Source organism: Mirounga leonina, unplaced genomic scaffold (assembly GCF_011800145.1).
Source record: "Mirounga leonina isolate KUSES-001 unplaced genomic scaffold, KU_Mleo_1.0 Mir_151, whole genome shotgun sequence".
Classification (NCBI taxonomy): Eukaryota; Metazoa; Chordata; class Mammalia; order Carnivora; family Phocidae; genus Mirounga; species Mirounga leonina.
This window is the reverse complement of record NW_023270377.1, coordinates 99,394,276-99,417,911: the sequence shown is the minus strand read 5'-3', so window position 1 is coordinate 99,417,911 and position 23,636 is coordinate 99,394,276. Positions and strand designations below refer to the sequence as shown.

The window sequence follows — 23,636 nt, the reverse complement described above, 5'->3', positions numbered from 1 at the left end:
CCCGGCCGGCGCGAGGGACCAGCGCTGACCTTGGAGGCCGCCACGCTGCTCCCCCAATGTTATGTCACCCCTCCCCTCCTTGACTCGATGGTTCCCAAGTCCTGGCCACTGGTGGCAGGGGAGTGGGGGCGGCGCCCTTGCTCTGGCAGTAACGCGCATCGGCTTGCAATCCTGGCTGCGCACGCCGCGGCTCCGAGCAGCCGGGCCTGGGATCAAACCAGGGAGGAGGAGGGGTGGACCTCCAGACTGGGAGATCCGACTTTATTTTTGTTGCTTCAACTTGTCCCGAACGGTTAGGCGAGGCGCGCTCGCGCACACACACCACGGGGAGTCCAAACCCTCGCCGGCTCCGCTCGCTGGCTGGACCCGCCGGCTCAGCGCCGCGCGCGCCCTTGGCCCGCCTGAAGGCCCCGGCGTCAGAGGGCTCCCGCGCCTGCCTCCGCCGTGCGCCCTTGGGGCGGCCCTGACCCCAGAAGGGCCGCCAGCTGAATTTTCCCGGACTAGGTGAGCGCCTTCCGAAATCCCCCACGCGGGATCCTTTTTAGGGCCGAGAAAAAGTTGCAAGTAGCAGCCCAATTCCCTGCTGCCTCTTCCCTCAGTAAAGCTAGCACCTTCAGGGCCCAGATATTTGCCCACCTTCCCTCTCCTCTTCTGGAGATAATTTGGCCAAGTCACTTCCCTATGCACAGCTGCGGTTTCCCACTCGGGTTCACTGTTTACTTGGAATTTCTTTAAAACCAGCGGCGCCAAATTGCCCTCGCTCTGCGTCTTCTCTGGGCAGGCCTCCGCCCAGGCCTTGCGGAGCTTCCAGAAGGGCGCGGTCGGGCAAGGAGGACGCGAGAGGCCTGGGCCTAGCTGGGACGCGTCCTTCGATTCTTTGCTCGATTTCCCACGCCCGCCGTCCCCGCCCCTGCAGAGTGAGCTCCGGCCTTCACCGCGGGCCACCTCGCTTCGGGCTCCGACCCAGTGGCGTCTCCTCCTCATTAGGCGGAAGCCAGGGGGACTCGGGATGTTGATACCCCAGAGAGGACAGTTGGACCCAGTTCCACCCTCATCAGGCCTCGAGTGCCTTATCTATTGTCTGAAATGCCCTCACAGGGCCGAGCTCATGCGCGGTGCATATCTAGTGTGGGGTGGTTTGGCAATGGCAGGGAAGTGAGGGGCCCAAGGTGCTGGGTGAGTGTTGGCGGAGGAATGAATTTGAAGGCTACGGTCTCCCCAGGCCAGTTTCATTCAACTAAAGTAAACGAAGTGCCCTTTGGGGGATAAAACTTTTGGGGCTCTCCGACCCCTTAGGACCTGGGGGTGCGGTGTGGGGAAAGGAGGCCCTGGGTGTTGTGCACCCCGCGTGCAAACTTCGGCCCCAAACAGAAGCAGCCACCGAGTGAAAGTAAGCAGGGATGTCCGGGGCTGGCGAAGGCACCACCACGGCTGACGGCTGACGTTCCTGCGTGCGAGGGAAGAAGACGCTGCTCCCAGCCGCGGCCTGGGCGAGGCGGACGTCTCCATCGAATCTGCTCATTTGCCTTTCTCCGGGACGACAACTCTCGATCTCTTCCTCCCTAGGCTCCCGCACCCCCTGTTACCCCAGGGAGAGTTGTTTGTACCACCGCCCTCCTCCTAGGAGAGCTGCCCGCATTTGGATTTGGCCCACCAATCCAAGCAATTCAAGACCTGCCTGGCGAGGCGCTAGGCGGTCCTCCCTCCAGCTTCCCGGGGTGGGGTGGGGGACCCCCTTCTCCCCTAGAGACCCTCTAGAGCCAGAGTGTTGATGATCATTACTTTAAATTAAAAGTCCCTTTTTTCCTTCCGTCTAAGCCCCAACTTAGTTTCAGAGAATGAAGCGTGAAAGCTCTTTTATGGAGATTACCGATGCTTCATTTATTCCCGCAAATGGCAAACACGGCCCCGGGAAAAACCGAGCGAGCGAGCTCCTTGTCTCGGATCCTCAGCCGTCTCCGTGTTCACAAGCTCACTTGGCTGTGAGACGGGGCGTCGGGGAAAGCCCCTGCAGTGGGCTTACCTGGGGAAGGGAAGAGTTCCTTTGCTGGGTCTGTGGCAGCAGTCTCCCGCTGGATGGGAAAAGGACCTAGCTACAAACCCCGGACTGGAGAGCTGAGAGATTTGGGACCAGGGAAGTGTGTGTGTGTGTGTATGGGGGGGTGTCCAGAGCGTTACCCTTGAGGATCCTTGAGGTATGGAATTTATGCCTGATCCCGAAATACTGGTTATCCTCAACTGCCTGGATTTCTCTTGCATTTCCTTTTGACAGTGGGATTTGGGGTGCATTGCAGGAGAGAACCAGGAGACCCATGTGCCGCCTCCTGACCTCATTTCCCTTTCCCATTCCAACCCTACACCAGCCTTTGTGACCTTCTCCATGCTGGGCCAAGTGGTTGTGTTCATAGTGACAGTTCTCTCTCCACAGTTTTATTTTGGTACCTATGCACCGCCCCAAGGGCTGGTAGTCCCTTCTGGAAAGGGTGGGTCATTTTGGAAATGGATCCAGAGCCTCTTAACCTTTGATTATACAAAAGTCACCTAGTGACCTGGTGGTTGTCTCCTCCCTTATCAGGGGTTCTTTGGTCATTTCACAAGGGGCAGTTGGAATGAAGCAAGGAGAGCCTCCAGGAGAAAAACGACAGCGAGTTCTTATTCTTTTGAGACAGAGCAGGAAAGTTTGAAGAGGGAAAAGTATAAGCTTCTGGAAGGAGAATTTCCCGAGTTCAGGCTGAAATTCCTTTGTGACACTGTGTTATTAACTCCAACACAGTGGCGTCTCCACATTCCGGCTAGCCCACTCTGGGAACCCCTCTGACACAAAAGCTATTGTTTGGAGGGGGGTGTGGATAACCAGGAGGGGCCATCAGCCCTTCCTCCTCTCACCTTACCCAGCTCCCAGGTTGCAAGGAAAGCGAAAGTGCTGCTTTTGTTTTAGAGGGGCTTGTGTTTTGTTTTTGTTTTTGTTTTTTTTTTAAGAAGATAGCCTATGGAAGTGTGAGAGTGGGAGCTGCCCTCCAGTGTCAGTGGACCAGGCTAAAAAAAAAAAAAGCACTTTTCCTTAGTGTATAGCTGGTGACTTGTCTATAGCTTGCCTGGGAGTCAGGCCTATGTAGGTGCCTTTTCTGCCCTTAATGGGTGATGGCTCTTATACCACAGAGGTCCTCAGTGGCCAAGAGGGGCAGTGTAAATGGGTTTTGAGAGCAAGGTCACCCTACAGAGCCTGCAGAGGTTCCGTGCAGAAAGGGAAGGCGAGGCTCCCCAGGTGGGGCCAGGGTGCCACATGAAGTATGTGTGAACACACCACACTGAGTCGGGAAAGAAGGAAAGAGGGCTTGCTGCTTGCATGAACAGTTGCCAACTTTCATTAATTACTCAGTCACTTTAATGTGAAAGCAAATACCAAAATGCTTTAGTGCCCATTCTGGATTAATGGCCTGCAAAATTAGATGAGGAGGGGGCCAAAATGAGAGTTGAGGTGTTCAGGACTATGCAACCCTTCTTTTAAATCCAGACGGCTTTTTGGGTGGTTTTGGTTTTTCTGCCCCCCCGCAGAAATGCCTCAGCAATGCCTGAGGTGGTGGTCTGTAATTTGAAGACTTAAAACAAAAGGTATTTCATCGTGAACAGAGGTGGGAGTCTCATGATGACAAGCGTCAGAGGGAAAACCTTCTGCTGTTTTCTGATCAATTATTCAGGCCCTCAGCCTGGCCTACACCGAGTGCCCGTGACCCACAGAAGTGGGCACCAGTGGGAACGGATTCCTTATGTTCTAGGTGCTCATTTTGGTGTGCGAAAGCCCAGGTTTTCACGTCAGCCAAATGGGTTCCTGAAGCCTATGCCTGGGTGTTTGGAATATTGTAAACAGATTCGGAGCCTATCTCTTAACTTCAGGAATGTCAGAGACAATACCTCTGGGACCATTTTTGGTTGGTTAACTTAGCTGAACTTAATAACCTGTGAAATAGAAAACAAAGTCAAGTTTAGGTGAGCCTACCTTAGTTTCCGATGTCGGTAGCTTCAGGGGAAAAAAAAAAAAAGCCTCCAACTTCCCCCACATTGAATCTGTTTAGGATAGTAAAATACACCACAGATTTACTGAATTTCGAGGTTATGTTTGCTTTTCCTTGATACTTTTCCTTCTTATCCTTGTATTTGTTCGTGGGTGTTGTCAATACATGTGCCGGCATTTTGGATGGATTTTTCTGGGAATTGTGTTTGTACGGAGGTGTCCAACAGCTTTAGGCTTTGGGTTTGGAACGGGGCATTAAGGGCTGGAATGCAGGGTGACTTTGCATTCTGGTTGTCACAAGATATAGATGAAGCCGGAAGGGCATCCCTGAAATGGCTCAGGGTCTATTTTGGGGTAATGTTCCTCAGAGTTATTACCAAGGCAAATACCTTCTTCATCATAAGCATCCCATTTCCGAATGGGCAAAACTGGGGCAGAAATTTGAAACGTCTTACTGGGGCCATTTTATGTTTAAAAGCTTGCTGTAAGTTCACTGTTGCAGGCCTAGCCCTTGAAGGATACATTCTTGGAATTCTGGGGCTCTTTCTGGGATTCTTTTAGGCACAGTCTATACATGTAAACCAGTTTGAGTAAAAATGACACAGTGAAATAGGAGTCGGTTGAAGTCAAACAAATAGCAATGTGGTTCTTTAAACTACTTCCCACCCCTTGCCCAGACTGGGCTGTGGGTGAAGAGCAGGCCTGTGGCCAGTCTTCCTACCAAGTGTACCGTGTGTGCGCAACTTCCTGGGGTTTAATAGGGTGGTAGGGGACGGACTGGGGGGACTGACACCCCAGAATTAATTCCCTTTTGAAATCAAGTGAATTTACCCTAAGTGAATACCTTTCATACAATCGGAGGATGTCGGATCCCAGGGGGAGGAATTCAGAGCTGGCCTTTGAGCCGGACGATGACTCACATCTCCTTGGTGCTCAGGTTTGAAACTCAAATCCTAGGCCCTTGAAAAGCGTGTGTGTTTCCTCCAAGAGGTTATGGGACCTACACAGAAGCTACACTTGAACTACTTCAACCTCAAGGAAAGTCCTTTTTTTTCTCTTATTAATTTCTATAGTTAAAGACCTTATAAAAGAGATGGCTGTGTGTACTTTGCCTTGGGAACCCTAGACAGTGAGCTGTCAGCCTCTCTGTGGGGCCAAGGATTTAATATGCACAGAGGTGGGACGCGGAGGATCAAGCAGAGTAAGTTGCAGAACCACCCAGGATCAAGACGAAATCGGCCCCCTTAGATGATCTGACTCCTTATCTTTGGCGTCGGCACAAACGAGTCATCCCAATCCCTGCAGTTTTTCCAAACTTACCTAGAGTCTCATCCCTGACATTCTGACAGGCAGATGCCAGAGTGAAAATGGGAGTTTATGCCACTGTTTGACCATCTCAGCTGTTGTTTATTTATTTTCCTGTGTTGGAGGGAGTGAAGAGATTACAGGAGGAGAGGATTTCTGGGAGCCTTTAATGGTAGACATAGGCTGATCTTTTTTTAAAAAATGGAATTTGCCGTTTAATAAATAAAACTGCACGTGTCACTCTGGGAAATGTGACGTGTATTTGGGTGGATAAAAGATTCATGAGGAGTCAAATCACGGGATGTGTTGGATGCAGCTTCCTTCGTGTCTAGAGTCACATTCTGAAGAAGGCAGGCCTCTCCCCTCAGGTAACGCCGGGGCAGGCCTCAGCCTCGTAGGCCTTCATGAGAGGGAGGAGCTGGCCAGACTCCTGGGTCCATGGGTCACGTTTGTCTCCCAAGTGCCTGTCCTCCACCCTCCTCTCCCCCGAGTCCAAGTAGTAGGAAATGCCTCGGAATGACTTTATGCAAAAAGGAGTGGAGGGGTGCCCTTGAGCTTTTGGCACTCGATTTGGACTGTTTTCTTTCTATCACAACGTGTGTCTGAATGGTGGGAACTTTCTATCTGGAAGAGAATTATTTTCGTGCACAATTGTCCGTCCTGCTAGGAAAGTTATGGCTGCCTTATAAAAGGGGACTGCCGCTCTTCCTTTGTCCTAGGTTGGGAAGGCCTCCTGGTCAATAAATACATATTAATCATGTAAAAGGATTGACATGCAAATGAAGGGCACCATTGACAGGCCCTGGATGGCAGAGGGGAAGCCCTTCTGCAGCTGTGGTCCTGGCCGGAGGAAGCCAGGGCCACACCAGGCTTTTTGCTGGGCGTTTTCTAGAGGGTTAAACACCCTTTTCTAATAATTGAAATAAACACCCTTTTCTAATAATTGAAAGAGTTAATTGAGCTGGAGATTGCTTTAGGATCTTTCGCTTGCATCCTTCTTAGCTTTGTCAAATCTCCAGGTTTGTGGGGTTTTTTTGTTTGTTTGTTTTGTTTTGTGTGCGTGTGTTTTTTTTTGTTGTTGTTTTGTTTTTTAATTTAAGTCTGGCAGTAGGCAGGCCACCCTTTGGATCGCTGTGTCTCTGGGCCCAACTGGAAGCCTCTAAAGGTACTTTGTTCTTCTGATCAAAGAAAAGTTCAACCCAACAGAAAAGCGGTTAAAAGCTTAGCGGAATTTTTTGAGGAATGCTTGATATTGCAGGAATAATTATTAGTTGCCATTATGAATTACTGCTTATAAAATAGCATGTTGTACATTGTTGTAGCTTTCTTCACAGAGCACAGAAGACAAAATAACCTTGCTATAGGCAGAGCTAAGCTTTGATTCAGATTTTTCTACGTGCATGACACCTGTAGGTACGTTCAGTCCACAGCAATGATTTTCAGGATACATATGACCACTGAAGAATATGATTTAGTGTCAGGATATGTACAGAAAATCTTTTGCTCTAAAGACAGAATAAAAGACAGTATTATGCAGTATTATGTACTAGCAGGTCTTTGAGGTGAATATAATTGCTTTATCCATTATGAATTATTAGAATATAAGAAAATATCTTAACTCCTCTATAAGACTCGGTTATTCTATATACAGAAATCGAAGTGAAGAGTATTTGAGCAAATGGATGGTGTAACTTTGATTTTCCTCCTTTAGGGGTACGGGATCTTTAAGGGGTGGACAATTGGAATTTACATGATTTAGGCTCAGAGTTATGCCTAGAAGCACTTGTCAGCCAAAATGTATGTGTTCAGTAACTTTGGAATTGGACCGCAAAACAGATTTTGATGATATTCCTGCTCCGGCCAGAGGTGTCAAAACGGGCCTTAGTTTGGTAAAGACAGTGGATGGATGTCTGTGGGTTCTGGCAGGTCAGGGCCTGGGAATAGTTCCCGGGGAGCCATGTGCATGGGCCTGCTTGCTGTCTTTCTTTTGTGGTCTGTGTCTAATCTTATCTGATGCTCTGCAACTGAGTAACAGGTCTAGCCACACCAACTGGAGGAAACAAGTGGGAATCTGAATGGTCTTCCTTTCCTGGTCTGAAGCACTAATCTCCCTGTCTTGTGGGTTAAATGTCTCTGAGGATGACCGGGGGACCCAGCTCCTTCTGTATTTTGGGGCTCTTTTAGCACTCGGACCGGGATATTGACTTGTCAAAACATTTGCATTTTCCTCTTTAAATAAATTCATGAAAATGTTTTTCGATGGGGCTTGTCGGCTCTGAAAATCCACACCCAGTTTAAAATCAAGCACCAAGTCTCCACAGTTCTCACTATGGACCTATTATGCTTTAGTGTGCTTTGCTAATGTTTATCTAGATTCTGGAAGAATCGAACGTTACCTAGAATTCGAACCTGGCAAACATGTTGTCTTTTGAATTACTGCACGTGTGTGTTTGTGTGTGTGTGTGTGTAAAAAAGGTAGCTACCACCAGAGATAAATTATTTAACATGATTTTCCTGTATTGTGGAGAGTCAGACTGAGCCTCATTTTTTGGATTATGATTTGTATTATGAAATGCTTATCAAATGTTTTCCAAAGATTAGTTTAATTTTAATTAAATAAACCTTTCTCAAGAGGAGGCTCCCAACTCTTTCTTGTACCCAGAGGCTAACGTACTTGTTGGTTTTAATTATTTTCTGCTGTTACCCAAACTGCTTTGGGTACTCCCGCCCAATTAAATCAAAAGCGCAGGTTCCTTATACACAATATGTTTAATATTTAATTTTAATTAAATCAACTAAATTGTTTATTTAATTTTATGTGCATTATTGTGCATAGAATGATGCAAAATTCATGATAGGAAGAGTTAGGGTGGGGAGGTGTATCAGAGAGCTAATACAAGCTAATTATGGAGCTTAAAGGAAACTTCCCCTTCATTTCCAGGGAAGCATCCTTACCAGAACCTGAACTTTGTCTCCCAGCGGTCCATGACTGCGGCCGCTGTGGATGAGGGTCTGTTGGCCTCTTTCATCCTCTGGAGCTCGTCTTACAGTTTGCAGCTGCAGCAGAGGCTCGGCAGAGGACAGGGTATGTGCGGGCATGTGCACGCTGTTGTCACGGCTCATGCTCGAGTGACATTTCCTACTTCGCTGAACAAGGAGCCACCAGCACAGTGCTCCTGGAAAGGACCGTTTTCTCCCAAAGACACAGGCAAAACGTCCAGAAATGCCTTCCCACCCAGGAAGGGCCCATTCTAATGGCTTTGAGCTGTGGGATCCAGGCCAGGGCTTAGAACTGTGGAGGCTTGTGAGGGGGCTCACCTTATGGTTGGGAGCAATTCTTTTAAGGGAGGGGGCCGTTGGCTTGGCTCCGTTGCATCTTTAGGGTATGGTTTTTCAGGAATGTTTTCGTCTGTACCGTGCTACACTGAGCTGTCTCTCACTGGAGTGCTCAGTTCCCAGGAAATCTGATTTTTTTTTTAAATTTTTTTATTTTTTATTCTTATGTTAATCCCCATACATTACATCATTAGTTCTAGATGCCAGGAAATCTGATTTAACAGACGTAGGAAATAGAGACCCCGAAGCCCCCAGATTTCTCTCTCGTCTGAGTCGTCTCTAAAACAAGGGGCGCTGGAATAAAAAGTTTGAAGTGCCCCAGTTAAAGGAGCCCACTGAAATGCGAGGCATTTTCTTACCTCTCTTCTTGATTTTCCTGACTTAACAAATAATGACATTATCACCATTGCGGCCTGGCCCTTGGGGCACCTGAGCCAAATTTTCCAAACTTGATCTCATGAGGTGACGCCTTCGCTGAATGTCTTTTCACTTCGGGGTTTTGCACATCTGGGCCGTGGTGTGGACTATTTATATTTACACAATTCATCACTCTATACTGTTTTTTTTTTTTTTTTTTTTGTGGGAGGGAATAGTTTCTTTCTTGGAGCCTTCTGCTTATTGAGACTCATTAGCTGTATGTAGTGAAATATAACCTTTAACATGATTTGCTCAGCCACTGGGAGAAAAAAAGGAGAGGAAAAAAAATAAATGGAAAGAAGAACGAAAGTGAGAAAGGAAAAAGAGAGAGCGAGAACTAGTTCCCGTAGGTGAAGCTATTTCAGTTCCCACTAGCCACCTTACTTGAGAGCAGGGTGCTAAAAATAAACTCTCTTTCTCTTCTTTGCTGTTGTTTGTTTGCTTCCCCCCCACCCCCCAAGGCTGGTTTTGTTTCACTAGATTAAATATTATCATAAAAGTAGCTGATGATGCAGGAAATTAAAAATCAGGTTGTGGAATATTTTGCAAAAGCCTTTTTATACCTACAGCTCCTACCCAGTTGGGACAAACATTAGTTTTAAACCGAAAGCATTTGTCAGACTGAATTTTTGCTTCATATTCGGGAAATAGTGAGGAGCACAGTTAGCCTGAAAGGAAAATCAAAGTGGAAAAAAGAGTAAAAAAAGTAAAAAGTGAGTTTAGAGGGAAATCAACGTTGGCTCACTGGGCATAGAAAAAAGAAATGTCCTCACCTTCCATTTATGCTGCACATCTGTGAGCTTAAAAACATTTTTAGTATAAAACACAAACCTGTGTCGTTACAAGACATGTGTCTGAGGACAGACACCATTGAATTTGTGGGATGCTGCTGTGTCATCACGTTTAGCATCAAATTATGAATTAAACAAGAAGAATGAATAACAAATTAGGATTCGCCTAAGCTTAGCTTTGTGCAGTGGGACAATGAAAATTTATTTGAATTCTATTCCTTGATGAGGTTACAGATTTTTCTCCCCACAGAAGATACACATTAATGCTGTGGAGACAATTATTGGAAGTTCATTTTCTGCGCCCATCTTAGAAACCTTTTCATGGAAGCAGGAAAGTCCTGTGCAGATTTCGATTTTCGACAGGCCCCTGACTATAGAGCTTTTCCTTTGCCCCTCTCGATGGAGGAATCATTTGTTAGAAATATTTTGAAGGTGATAGCAGCGCTGAGTTGTGTGTCTGTGTGGGTGTGCTTCTTTGTTTTTGTTCTTTGTCGCCAAAGTGTAGGAAAACAATTGTTAAAGATGTTGGCTTTTAAGAGTCTTACGCCCGGCTCAGAAATGATAGGCTTCTGACAGCTGGACCTGTTTGTGAAAAAAAGAAAGAAAGAAAGAAAGACCATAATTTCCAAAGCCGACTGCACTTTTCAAAGTACAGTCCACTGTTCCTCCTCACCTAACTGGAACCGGGAAATAATGTGTTGTGATCCTGGCTAATGCCTTCACCACATGCTGAAATTGGGGAGGAAAGGAAAGGTGGCTGGAATGCTCACAAGGGAGCAGACAAGCAGACAAGTTAGATATAGTGGGAGCAATTTCTTGTGTTGCTGGATGTGAGAAAACTTTTCAAGCCCTTAATGTAACCCATATGCATCATCATTTCAAGCTTATTAAAGAGGCTAAATAGATAGACATATAAGATAGACATAAAAATATCACCTGCTCACATGCCGAGGGTATTTGGGGAAATTAAAACAAAACATAAGCCGGTGTGACTGTTGGTTATTTGCTGCGTGAGCGTATGTAACACCTAAGGGATGTCGCCTTATTATTATTATTTATTTTTCTAAGCAGCTTTTTCCCTTTGAAGGGTTTTAGGTCCGCAGGAAAGTGGTGGAGACTCTTGCCTATTTGTAGGGTTACTGTAAAAATTACAACTCTTACTGAGTTCATTCTCAAGAGCCGGAAGGCTTCTTGCTGAGGTTAGATCTGATGCGATTTGTGCAGCTTCTTCGTTAGGGTTCCTGTCTCCCTTGAAGAAGACGCACCGGGCTTCACGAACAAAATGGGTTTAGAAAATGAAACGACAGTGAAGTGTATACAGGTAGCCGATGGCTTAAAACAATAGCCAGGTTTCGTCAAAGGAACAGCTTTGCATGGACTTTTTTCAAGGAGGTGCCCCTGTGGTCTCACCTCGCCTCCCTTCCAGCCTGTCTGCTTCTGTGGACACGATTCCTGCTAGCTTGCTGTGTCTTTCTCCGTGTCGCCTTTGAGATCTGACCACAACTGGGGCAGAACCTGACGGCTCCCCTCTCCGCCCCCCGCTTCCCTTCCTAGTCCAAGGCCTGTCTGGTGCCCCTGTCCTCGTATTTCTGCTCTGGGGCCTCGAGCAGTAAGCAGTTAATGTATTATGTTAGGTTTTGTCTCTTAATTTCAAAAGTGGGGGGCTAGGGAGGTAGAGAGTGTGTGTGTGGTGTGTAACCCCTCTTGGAAATCAATCACTGAAGTCCCTCCTCAGAGGTCCTGAAAATCTCCTCCTGACTCCCTCCTCCCGCTGACCCCCTCACCCTCTCGCTGCCTGCCTCCATCCCGACGTGCTAATCACATTCAGGCCAAAGGCAGGGCCGGGCTACCTGGCTGCCGCCCAGAGGACATTTTATTTTATTTACAGATTGCTGTTAACCCCTGAACTATGGATTCTTCTGGAAGCTGTGACACAAGGAAGTCTAGCCCACTCGGGCAGTTCCAGCCTGGAGCTGTGGTAGTACTCACCTTAATGAGCTGTGTCGTTGGGAACAGAGCCCACAAGCCAGAGGTCGGGGGGTGGGAGGAGGTCGGGGGGGGACGCCTGGCCCCCTCCCAGCCTTGCCACCTGAGGGGACATGAAAACACGTGTGCAGCCCAAGGCCTGGCCTCAGAGTGGATTCCACTCCAGGCTCTGGTGGGATCTCGGCTTCCGGTCACCAAGTGGGTTCCAAGGTGATGATCTCACACTTGGGCTTATACACTTTTCTGTGTATTTCTAAATAACAGTTGCCCTCTCCGAAGCAAGGACTTTGAACAGATATGCCCTTCTTCCCACAAGACTGTAAGTACTCACAATCTTCGAAGAGCATCTCTTTCAGAATGACCTTTGTGAGTTAGTGTACAAATCACATATTCACACACACGCCCTGTCACAGACAAATAAAAGCCGTTTTGTGATTTTATATCCAGACCTTGCTCTTGCTCAAAATGGCTTTTCCCGGCCTGATCACTCACCTTATTCATCAGACTTGGCTCAGAAGGACTTTTGACTCTTTCCCAAACTCAGATCTTCCTTGAAGCAAGAAACTTCTCTATCACTGGAGATTTTCAAAAGAGTGTACCACATGCCCCGACATACTTCCAGAAGAGTTCTTAGGGGTTTTAAGCATGGCAGTTGTAATTGGAATAAACCTACGAGTCCCTGGGCATCTCTTGAAAGGCGACAAAATACACCTTGGATGTGAACGTTCTGGGTTGGTGACAATTCCATTCTCAAAACAATGTAGCCAGCAGACCTGCCATACTCCACCCCACCCCACCAAGCCAGCTTGGAGCTTGCTCCACTGGTAGCTGGACAACTAGTAAATATTTGTTTGAATTTCAAGCAGGTTCCTCAGATGAAAATCTGAGGCCTGGTTTTAAAGACGTGGTAAAATGTTTGGTATCGGAGAACCTGGTAATGGTATGTCTTTAACAAACTCTATTTGCATCTTTAAGACTTCTCTGGTAATATAGATGTGTGGATAACAATGATGTATAAAAATTCATTAGCCATGAAGCATGTTCTGAGAATATATTGTTGGTGAGGGAAGACCTAATCCTTAGCAAGTAGGTTTCTTCGTTTCCATTCATTTCTTACATATATGTTTCATATGTCTATAGTTTGTATGTAATATGTATATATTTTAAGCAGCCCCAGGATGCCCCACCCTTTCTACTAGGACACCGGAAGAGGGCTAATTAGGAGGGCATCTACACTGGTACCTCTGAGCCTGTGGCATTGGTAAAGGAAGGGCTCCTAAAACAATTTGGGGGGAGGTAATTTGATATTTGACATTTCCTTATACATAAATTTCTGGTTGGGTTGTTTTATTTTGGATTGCTTTTGTAGGCACTCTACCCCCGCCAGTGCATGATGGATCCCTATGCTCAGTGCCTGTAGGAGGAGGAGTCCCAAGTCAAAGAGAGCCCCAGGGGTGTGAGTACATGCCTAGAGAGGCTGAGGCGGGGCTACAAGGGCTCCCCAAAGGAGGGGTAGAGCATGGGGCAACTTCTCTGGCAGGCTTGACCACTACCCCTGGGAGGCCACGCTGCGCTTTCCGGCACAGAACATGGTGCTGGGGTCACGAGGCCAGCTTCTGCCTCCAGCTGTGTGATCTTAAGTAGGACTCTTATCATCTCTGGATGGGAGCCTAGCATTTGCAAGATGAAATGATTGGATGAGCTCAGCAGTTCCCTACTTGAGGTCTTTGACAGGAGTATCCTGGGGAGGAGGGACCTATAGTAAGTCCCATTGTTTTCAGGCGACTGCTGGAAACTTCCGCCCTCCACTTGCTAAGGCTGCCTTGGCCAACCACACTTGGCATTTCCTAGCTTTGGGCGGGAGGTAGAGCAGTTCCTTGGGCTCATGGATGCTGTTTCATGCTGACCAGGAGCTCTGGCTGCCAGTTACATGTGTCTTTGGTTAATAAAAATGGGAAAATAAATGTATTGTTATTCAATAAATATTTAAAAATCAGTAACACTTATAAGATACCTGGCATATTGTTGGCCCTTAATAAATGGTAGTCGTCATTATTATTAATATTCTTCTAGCTTATCTGGTTGGCAAGAGCTTTTAAAACGTAGGCTATAAGCAGGGACATTCATGGGGAGACAGTTAGGAGCCCAGGGGGCTGGTTTCCAGACCCTTCCAAGAAATAATATGATCTCAGGTTCTCCTGGCTGCAGGCTCCTGGTGCAGGAGGGCAGGGTGGGTACGTGAGGACTGGCGATCCCAAGACACCGAACCCCAGGGAACAGAGTCTCCAGCCCTATTTCATGTAGAGCCCACCCTTTCCCCCAGTTCCTTCGTAGTCCTGAGCTGGCCCCGTCTGCTGGGTGGACTGGCAGTCCAGCTCTGGTGGGCAGGGTCTTGAGACTGAACCTCAACAGCCTGGCTGCCTGATCCTTTGCTAACTACGGGTTGCAAGGTCTGACACGAATAGGGATGGGGTTAGGGAGAGACATAAGACTTACGAGGGACGGTTTTCTTCCTCAGCGAGTTTCACCTCTCCTCGTCAAGGTGATGTGATTCAGAGTGCAATTGCACAATTGCTTTCATAGAATTTTTTAAAAAATTTTTTATTGTTATGTTAATCACCATACATTACATCATTAGTTTTTGATGTAGTGTTCCATGATTCATTGTTTGTGCATAACACCCAGTGCTCCATGCAGAATGTGCCCTCTTTAATACCCATCACCAGGCTAACCCATCCTCCCACCCCCTCCCCTCTAGAACCCTCAGTTTGTTTTTCAGAGTCCATCGTCTCTCATGGTTTGTCTCCCTCTCCCCCTCTTTCATAGAATTTTATGCCACACATTATAATAAGAACTACAATTTATTGACTGCTTCCTATTTGCCCAACGCTCTCTGGGATATTAGCATATATATTATCTCACTGACTTTTTAGACAAGCCCTGAAGGGTGTATCAGTATTTCCATTTGATGATTTCAGACACTGAGGCTCAGAGAGGTTAAGCGACTTGCCCAAGATTACACAGCTAGATAGTGGCAGAGCTGGGATTTAAAGCCCATGCTCTTTCCAAATATTAAAGATTTGTTGCGATTTGATGAAATATCCCACAGTATGAGGAAGACAAACATTAGCAAGTTCCCAAAGAGTCACAGAGTGAAAGGTAATCCAGAAATGCTTCCGGGAAGAAGAGAGTTGTTGTTGTTGTTGTTGTTTTTAGGAGAGTTTTGAGTTGGCTCTTGAAGGGGAAAGGGAACAGGGAACAGGGGATTGAAGGGGAAGGTGTGGACTGAGCTGGGGGCCGCATGTGTGCAGGAGAGATGGGAGAGTCGGCATGCTGGTTTTGGGGTGATGGCAGAAGGCTGAGCCCCCTGAGCGTCAGATTGAGAGTGATGCCTCATGATTGCCGCTTGGGGAATAGGTGACATGGTTGGACACCTGTCTCTTTCCGATGCCTTTGGCTCTGTCTTTCTCTTTGGCTACCATTACCTCTCTGCCCACTGGTGGCAAGGGCTGCTCTGGGACTCCTACTCTGTGGACAGCAGTCAGATTCCAGGAAAAAATTGGCCAGGGATTTACTTTTCTGCTCCCTCCTCCCCTCCACCCATCCTCCCCTCCACCCATCCTCCCCTCCTTCCTTCCTTCCTTCCTTCCTTCCTTCCTTCCTTCCCTTCTTCCTCCCTCTCCCCCTCCCTTTCTTTTTCTCTGTCCCTCCTAATATTTTCTTTTCAAGACTAGCATTTAGGCAAGAATAAAACTGAATGAGACCAACCACTCGTAGTGTAGCTCTCCCACCCCACCACTCCAAACCGCAATTTTCCGCTTTTCTCCAGCGCCTTCTGGCTCTTGTCCATTTGTTCCCATCAGGCTGACGGTTGTAAACACTGGGTAGATACAACCTTTTATTTCTTTTGACCTTGATATCAGAAACTTTTTTTCCCCTACGTTGTCACAAAATTATCAATGGGTGCCTATATCCCACTGGGCCCCGGGGGAACCCTGATGGACAGAAGCTTCTCACCATGGCTGCATTTCTAGTTGTTTCTTTGGTGGGGGGGAGCTCCTTTCCTGCTGCTCTTATCACTGAGAGACCCAAGAGGTGGGCAGGGGCTGTGGGAGCAGAACACAGAGGGGTTGGGCTGCCTGGGGAGGGGGACGGGGCAGGCAGTAAGTCAACTGACAGAGATACCTCGGGGGATACATGCGGCTGGTGGGAGCCAGGAGAACGGGGTGGCGCTGCCAGGGGGGCTGATACTTATTTCTTGCAACTATTACGAGGACTGAACGAGATCATGTTTGCAAAGTTTCTAGCTTTCAGTAAACATAGTTCCCTTACTGCTCTTTCCTTCCTTTCTCCTTCAGATGGTCTTGAGCAACTCGGAGGTATTGATGATGGATACAATGATCTCTGTATAAGGAGGTCTTAGCTATGGGCCTGGCAAAACGATGGTCAACCCATTCATTCAACAGATGTCTGCAGAGCAGCTGCTATGTTCCAGAATGTGGGCCTGAATGAGACAGGCAAGACCTCTGCCAACATGGACCTCACAGTCTCGTCGGAGAGCCAACCAATAAACAGGTAAACACAAAGATAAGAATGTCCCATAATGTTAGTTCTATAAAAGGATGCCAGATGTTTAAATTGGGAGGTCAGGGGTGGCAACTGAATTTTAGATGGAAAGGCCTGGAGGGGTATTTGGTTGGAAAGCAGGGCCAGGGGGAAAAAATGGTTTTTTCTTAAGGTGGGAGTTTCTTTGGATGTGTCTTTGGGAGGGAGCCATTTAGGATTTTATGGGAGGAAGAAGCTAATGTAGGCCCTCCCCAAAGCCCATCCTCTCATGCCAACACTGTTGAGGGGATAATTAATGTCTGAGCTAAGTTCTGCACGATGAGAAAGAAACAGCACGTGAAGTTCTGGGGGAAGATGTGTGTGGCCATGGCCAGCACTCAGGGAGGTGTGGGAAGAGGGGGCAGGGTGTGTGGGGGAGGGCTCTGGGAGGCTGAGCAGGCAGGGCCTGTGGGCCTGTGCCCTCAGGGTTTGATTTCCAGTGCAGGGAGTCACTGGAAGGCTCTCAGCAGGACTGGGGTGCCCTGGTCGGGCTCAGGGTGTAGGCATTTAGACATTAGAAAATCTTTTAGAGGAAGCAGTAAGTATGAATGGCAGACCCAGGCGTGATCAGGCCTATCCGGGAATGTCACACGTGCTGGGTCCTATTGGGTGAACTAGAATGTGAATTGGTATAAATAGAGTACATGCTATGGCCAATGAGACATTTGGAAGAGACGCCACAGTTGTGATGTTTCTGTGACCGTGAGGCAAAGGGGAGACCTGGGGAGGAACCTGGGAGAAGCCTGGGTGGAGGACCACGTCCAAGGCATAGGGGGAAAGGAAGGCTGGGGCTCTGTGTGTGTGTGTGTGTGTGTGGGTCCGCTGGGCATTGGATGCCCCCCTTTCTTCTCCTGGTGTGGCTCCCCCGATCAATGACTGTGTCCATGGACCCGCCAGGCCTCAGGCTGGCGCAGCTTCTCCCAGGCCATTCGTGAGCTTCCTTGGGTTCCCAGGGCCTGGCCACTGCTCCTTCTCTCAGGAGTCTCTCCATCCCTGCTGCCACCAAGAGTAGGCAGGCTCACATCTACAGGGAACACGGATTGTTGTGATTCTGTTATGATTCTTGAAGGGCAAGTGCGTGTCTATCAGCTCACCTGTGTACACATATTCAGACACTTCTGGTCACACCAACTTGAGCGACTTCTTGCCGCCACGCAGATCCTCTGACGTATATCACCCCCCACACATGGGCCTGACTCGCCAGGCCCTGGCAACCCATAGATGTTTGTATACATTCGTGGACCTGCCACAGTGCAACTCACCTCATCGGTTGGATTCACATGCAAGCTCCCAACACAAAAGGCTGCACCGGCAGAAGATCCTTGGTTTCCTGGACCCTCCCTCTGAGGAGCAGGTCTGGGTACAATGCGCCGTCCACGAGGCTCAAAATGCAAATTCCATAGACAGGCGACTCTGAAACTGTGCTTCATGACCCCTTAGCGAGTCATGAAATCAATTCGCAGGGTTGCAACTAACTTCCAAAGAAAGTGCAGAAAATAAATTTGGATGTAATAGGACGGGAAATGTGAGTGGGTCTGTCCTACGTAGTAAGGATAAGTGTAACGTGAGCTTTTTTTCAAATGCGTATTATGTGTACCAGATTGCAGTGGAATTTTTTGTTTTTACTGTGACTTGTGGCAGAAAATGTTTGAAAGGCACCACAAAACCTTCTATCTTAGTCTAGCACTGTGATGGGCAGTACGAGGAGCCCTTTCCCCTCCCCTGCCCTCCAGAGATGCTGGGTAGTGGGGAGCCTGAGCCCCCGCAGAGCTCAGTGATGTGGCCTACTTGTGCCCTGACCCAGGGGGGTGGAGGGGTGAGGCTGGACGCTGAGATGCTGTCTGGTGGGTTGGCTGAGAAAGAAGCCAGGAGATGCTTATAAACCTGAGTGGACAGGACCGGTGGACGGGTTGGTGGTGGCAGAGGGGTAAGTGACGGCTGAGGCTCCAGCCAGGTTTGGGTGTGGGGTAGACTGGGGCTGGGAATGCAGGTAGAGGAGAGACTTGTCTTTTGTGAAGGTGGATAGTGAGATTTGACACCAGCATATTGAGTTTGGGTGGCAAGGGAGACTTTTAGTTGGCCACAGCCGTGGTCGTCCTGGGTAGGGTCTGGGAGACAGTATGGGTCGGAGGTGCAGGTGTGGGGTCTGTTGCATGGGTGGGAGCGAAAGTGGGCTCAGGGGGGCAGGGGGTCAAGAAGAGGCCCAGGAGAGAGCCCCGAGAACCACTGCCATGCAAGGAAGGACCAGAGGCAGGGACACTGTGATGGGAGAGAGGCTGTTCTAGAAGCCAGGGGGTGAGTTCCAGGGAAGAGGCATGGACTGCTGTGTCCCAGACGTCCCTGAGCAGAGAATCTAACCAGAGAGGAGACCTGAAACAACCAGATGGCTGTTCGGGACTGAACTTCATGCTGTCGGCTCCGTGGGCCAGTGCGCCCCCCGAGACCTGCCAGGACTTCCCTTGATATGTTGTCATCAAGAGCCAAGAGGGAAGAGAGTGAGGTTGGGACAAGGTAGAGGTAGAGCTGTGTTGTCAAACTGGCAGAGCCACCGGCCTCCCCTTCCCTCAGCCGCCGAGTGACACAGCCCCCTACCACAGCAAGGGACATCGGGAGACATGAGTTATAACTCTGGCCATCAGGAGCTCCCCTCACTCTCCACAGGTCTCATTTCCTGACCAAAAAACAAATGGGATGTCACCAGAATGATCTCTAGATCTCTGCCTTCTCTAAAATTCTTTAAAGCCTTCTGCAAAATGGGGTTTATCATCCTTGCCCTGCTTCCTTCACAGGAGGAACGCTTTGGAGAATCGTCAAGAACCACCAAAGCAAGGGTATTAAGATTATAGTCATCATTCAGGGTATTTACCCAAAGAAAATGAATACACTAATTTGAAAAGATACACGCATGTTTACTGTAGCCTCATGTGTAATAGCAAGATATGGAAGTAGCCCCAGTGTCTATTACTAGATGAATGGATTTAAAAAAATGTGATATACATACACAATGGAATATCACTTGGCCATAAAAAAGAATGAAGTCTTGCCATTTGCAAAAACATGGACGGATCTAGAGAGTATTATGCTAAGAGAAATAAGTCAGACAGGGGCGCCTGGGTGGTGCAGTAGGTTGAGCATCCGACTCTTGGTTTTGGCTTGGGTTGTAATCTTGGGGTCGTGGGATCGAACCCCACGTTGGGCTCCGTGCTCAGTGTGGAGTCGGCTTGAGACTCTCTCCCTCTCCCTCTGCCCCCTGCACATGCGCTCTCTCTCTCAAATAAATAAATCTTTAAAAAAAAAGAAATAAGGCAGACAGAGAAAGAAAAACATCATATGATTTCACTTACAGTGGAGTCTAAAAAACAAAACGAATGATTACGTAAACAAACAAACAACAACAAAAATAGAAACAAACTCAGAACTCTAGAGAACACACCGATGGTTGCCAGAGGGGAGGGGTGTTGGGCACGGGGAAAATAGGTGAAGGGGATTAGAGATCCAAACTTCCAGTTACGAAATAAATAAGCCACAGTGATGAGAAGTACAACATAGGGAATACTGACAATAATATTCTCATAACTTCATGTGGGGACGGATGATAACTAGACTTACCGTGGTGAACATTTTGTAACGTATGCAAGTGTTGAATCATTATGTGGTATGTCCGAAACTAATAACATGTATCAACTATACTTCAATTAGAGATTTCGAAAAGGGTTATGGTTGTTCATAATTAGACTCAAAAAGGCCCTCAGCAGCCTGAGGTAGCCAGGTAGCTGTCAGATCTCTCCATTCCTTTCTCCTTCTTCTCTACCTGCTTACCCGTTTGCTGCTGTATTCTCAAAATTGTGCATAGTGGTTGGCAAAAATGGGGGGATAGGAGGAACTGAGGCAGAAACTTATTAAGCCAGTGAGTAATTGTTGGGTACAGACTGGGTGCAGGTATCTGTTAGATGCTGGGGTTACCATGGAGACCAGGATACAGGATTGGCTGTGAAGGCTTCTGCTGTTGGTGCACAGCAGAACCACCCCTGCAGTTCTTCAAACCCAGATTCCATGGGTCCCGTGCTAGACCCACCTCTCTCAAAGCTTCAAGGAGGCCACCTTGGCATGTGTCTGTTTAAAAAACTCCATAGGGGATTTAATTGCACTTGGAAGGGTGAGGTGAGGACCAACTACTGAGTGGGAAGACGCAAAGCAGCTCCCTGAGATGGAGTGGTAAGTGCTAGAAGAAAGTAGGGTCATGAGTGCTGGGACGGAGTGCTAAGGAACCCCAGAGCAGGGGTGTGTGAACATAGATGCAGTCAGGGAAGACTTCCTGAAGGAGATGCTGCCCATACTGAATTTTGAAGGATGCGGGAAGAGGGAATAGCAGGTGCGAAGGCACGGAAGCTTTAAATGGATGGCCATATGCCACCTTAAAGGTGTCTACACATAAAGTGCACAGGCCGGCTTAGAGGTATACCTTATAGGCAAGCCCACCTGTGACCCTGAGAAAGTCCCATTGTAGATCCCTCCCTTTTCACAACACGGGCTGGCTTCCATCATGAGGCTGGATGTGTTCTCTGGGGACCCGGTTCCTGTTAATAATGGATTTATGCAAACAAGAGTAGCAACCATATTAAAGCACACCAGGGTGAGAGGCAGGCTTTTCTCAGATTTCACCCGGATCAGGCAGGAACAAATGGGTAAATTTACCAAGGCCTCATTATGGGCAGGTCTGTCCTGCATTGTTGCTAGCTATTGTAAAGAAAGTATTATTCCTGCCATCTTAGCTGTTCAGAGAGATGGAGTGACTTGCCCAAGGTCACACAGCAAGTGTGTGGAGAATGAGGACTTGGGTCTAATCCTACTTGGGCACACAATGAGGTGGCTAAGAGTGTGGCAGCCAAACTTCCTGGGCTTGAATCCCTCATCCATGTGTCTGAGGGATCTCGGGGCAATTTCCTTCAGCTCCGGGCTCAGTTTCCTCATCTTTAAGAAGGAGAGGCTCATGGGGCGCCTGGGTGGCTCAGTTATTAAGCATCTGCCTTCGGCACAGGTCATGATCCCAGGGTCCTGGGATCAAGCCCTGCATTGGGCTCCCTGCTCAGCCTGCTTCTCCCTCTCCCTTTGCCGCCTCCCCCCCCCCAACTCATGCTCTTTCTCTCTCTCTTTCTCAAGTAAATAAATAAAATCTTTAAAAAAAAAAAAAGAAGGCGAGGCTGACAGAGCCTTCCTGGTAGTGCTCTGGTGAGGACTGAATGCGCAGTGCCTGAGCATAGCGGGTGCCCAGTCAGTGGTGCTGAGAACACCCAATGCTGGTGGCAGTCATGCTCACTCCTAAGTCTGGGCTCCCACCCTGTCACACCCAGGGAACAGGTCCAAGGGACTCAGATTTGGCAGTGCCCAGACTGCCTACCCAGCTCTGACATTCCGGAATGGGTTGTGAGTCTCAGTTTCTGGAAATCCAGCTGAAGTCCTGGGATAACTTATCTGGAGGCACGTGGATTATCCCTTCGACCTTCCTGAGCACCCAGTTTGCTCGACTTGGCAGAGGCGGGTACGGGGACAGAAGCCTCCCTGTCTCGTCTGGGATGGTGTCGGTCGTCTCCTGTCAGGAGGCTGGGCTGCCTTGTAGAGCTCTGGGGAAAACTATGGATGTAAAAGTAGAATGGGTTGTTGTGGAGAGGGCGCTGGCCTACCTGCCCCAGCGGTAGACAGGAGAGACAGCAAGAGAAAACTCTGAAAGTGGCCAATTTTCTGCAAGTATTCAGTTTTAAAGCCCTTTGGATGCAATTTCTAAAGGGCCTATGTGCAGGGGCAAGCACCGTGGCAGGGCTCAGGGCCATCAGAGGCTGCAAGGGCATGGCTGGGGGGCAAGTGGAGGCCTGCCAAGCGGAACTGCAGCCCAAGCAGGGGGGCTGAGGGGGATTTCTATGCAAATGAGCCTGACAGAGGCAGGTGTGTGTGTGTGTGTGTGTGTGTGCGTGTGCATACGCACCATGATGGCAACCACACTCCTAACACTCCTAAGGGCGCATCCGGGAAGATTCGGGAAGCTGCTCGAGAAGAAAGCCAGAGACAAAGGGCTGGGAGGAACAATGCCGGTGAAGATGGGCACGAGTCGGAGCCCAGAACTGGGGCCTGCTGCTCCCAAGACGCCCAGCTCTAGGCCTGCTGGAGGTGGGAGGGGGCGATGGGCCCAGGGCAGGATGGCCGTCAAGGTTGGGACACCTCTGACAGAGCTTTGCCTATGCTGTGGCAGAAGCAAAAGACACTGCCTGCTTCTCTCCTGTGGGTCAACTGAGGTGGAGAGTCGGGGCACAGTTATCTAGAAAATGGCATCGGAATCCATTGTGAAAGTCAAGGGGCTTCTCAATTTGGCCCAAATCATCCCGGCTGTGTGGTCGCAATGATTCTTTTCCTCAGCCAATTCAAAATAGTAATGGTTTGCGGCCAGACCCTGTGGGAACCTGCGAATCTTCAGGACCTGCTGACGTAGGGGAGGTGCTCGGGAGAGATATTGAAGAGACAGAAGAGAAACTCTCATGCCAGGCGGGCTGAGGAGCATTCCAGGCACCATGAGGAACACCAAGCAACATAGCGGATGAGGGCCTCACTGGCCGGAGAGACAGAGCTCACCCAGGAAGGACAATGGCCATAGCTAATAGTTTTGAGCATTTGCTATGCACAAGGCTGTTCTCAGTTCTTTACGTATATTAAGTCATTTAACTCCTGTGAGAATATGAGGTAGGTGGAATTACGAAGCCCCTTTGACTAACATGGAAACCGAGGCACAGGAGTTCAAATTACGTTCGTGAGGCCCCAGAGTGAGGGCCAATCCCGTGGGGAAGATATGATGGACACCTTATTGTAGCTGAGGAAATGAAGCCCAGAGAGACCAAGGTATCCGGGATCACTCAGATGTATGCAGAACCCCCCTTGGCTAGCTGGTACCTGGGTATGCAGAGGCCCGCGTGGGGCGTGTGTAGACCTTTGACTGTAGCCCCAACCCAGGCCTTGTGACCTGAAACATAGGCATTTTCTGCTGGTCCTTCATGCCTGGGAACCCTCAGATACCCGGAGTCCCCCCAGGTCCTCTGGAACCCCTGGGCTACTGGCATCCTGGGGCCTGCCCTGCCTGCCAGGAGCAGATTTGCCCAGCCATTCGGCTTTCTCCACAAGTGCTCCCGGGCTGAAGATGG

At 48.7% G+C, this 23,636-nt stretch overlaps 1 long non-coding RNA gene across 2 annotated transcripts in view; it reads left to right on the top strand.

The window, feature by feature from the left end:
- The first annotated feature begins 228 nt into the window (after nt 1–228).
- Nucleotides 229–23,636, top strand: part of LOC118012536 — an 81,150-nt gene continuing 57,742 nt past the window's right edge. Inside the window, exons 1-2 of one of the 2 annotated variants that reach the window (XR_004679742.1) lie at nt 229–504; nt 16,206–16,422. This is a non-coding gene — a long non-coding RNA (uncharacterized LOC118012536). The remainder of the gene's footprint in view (nt 505–16,205; nt 16,423–23,636) is intronic. The other variant, XR_004679741.1, reaches the window with a different exon arrangement.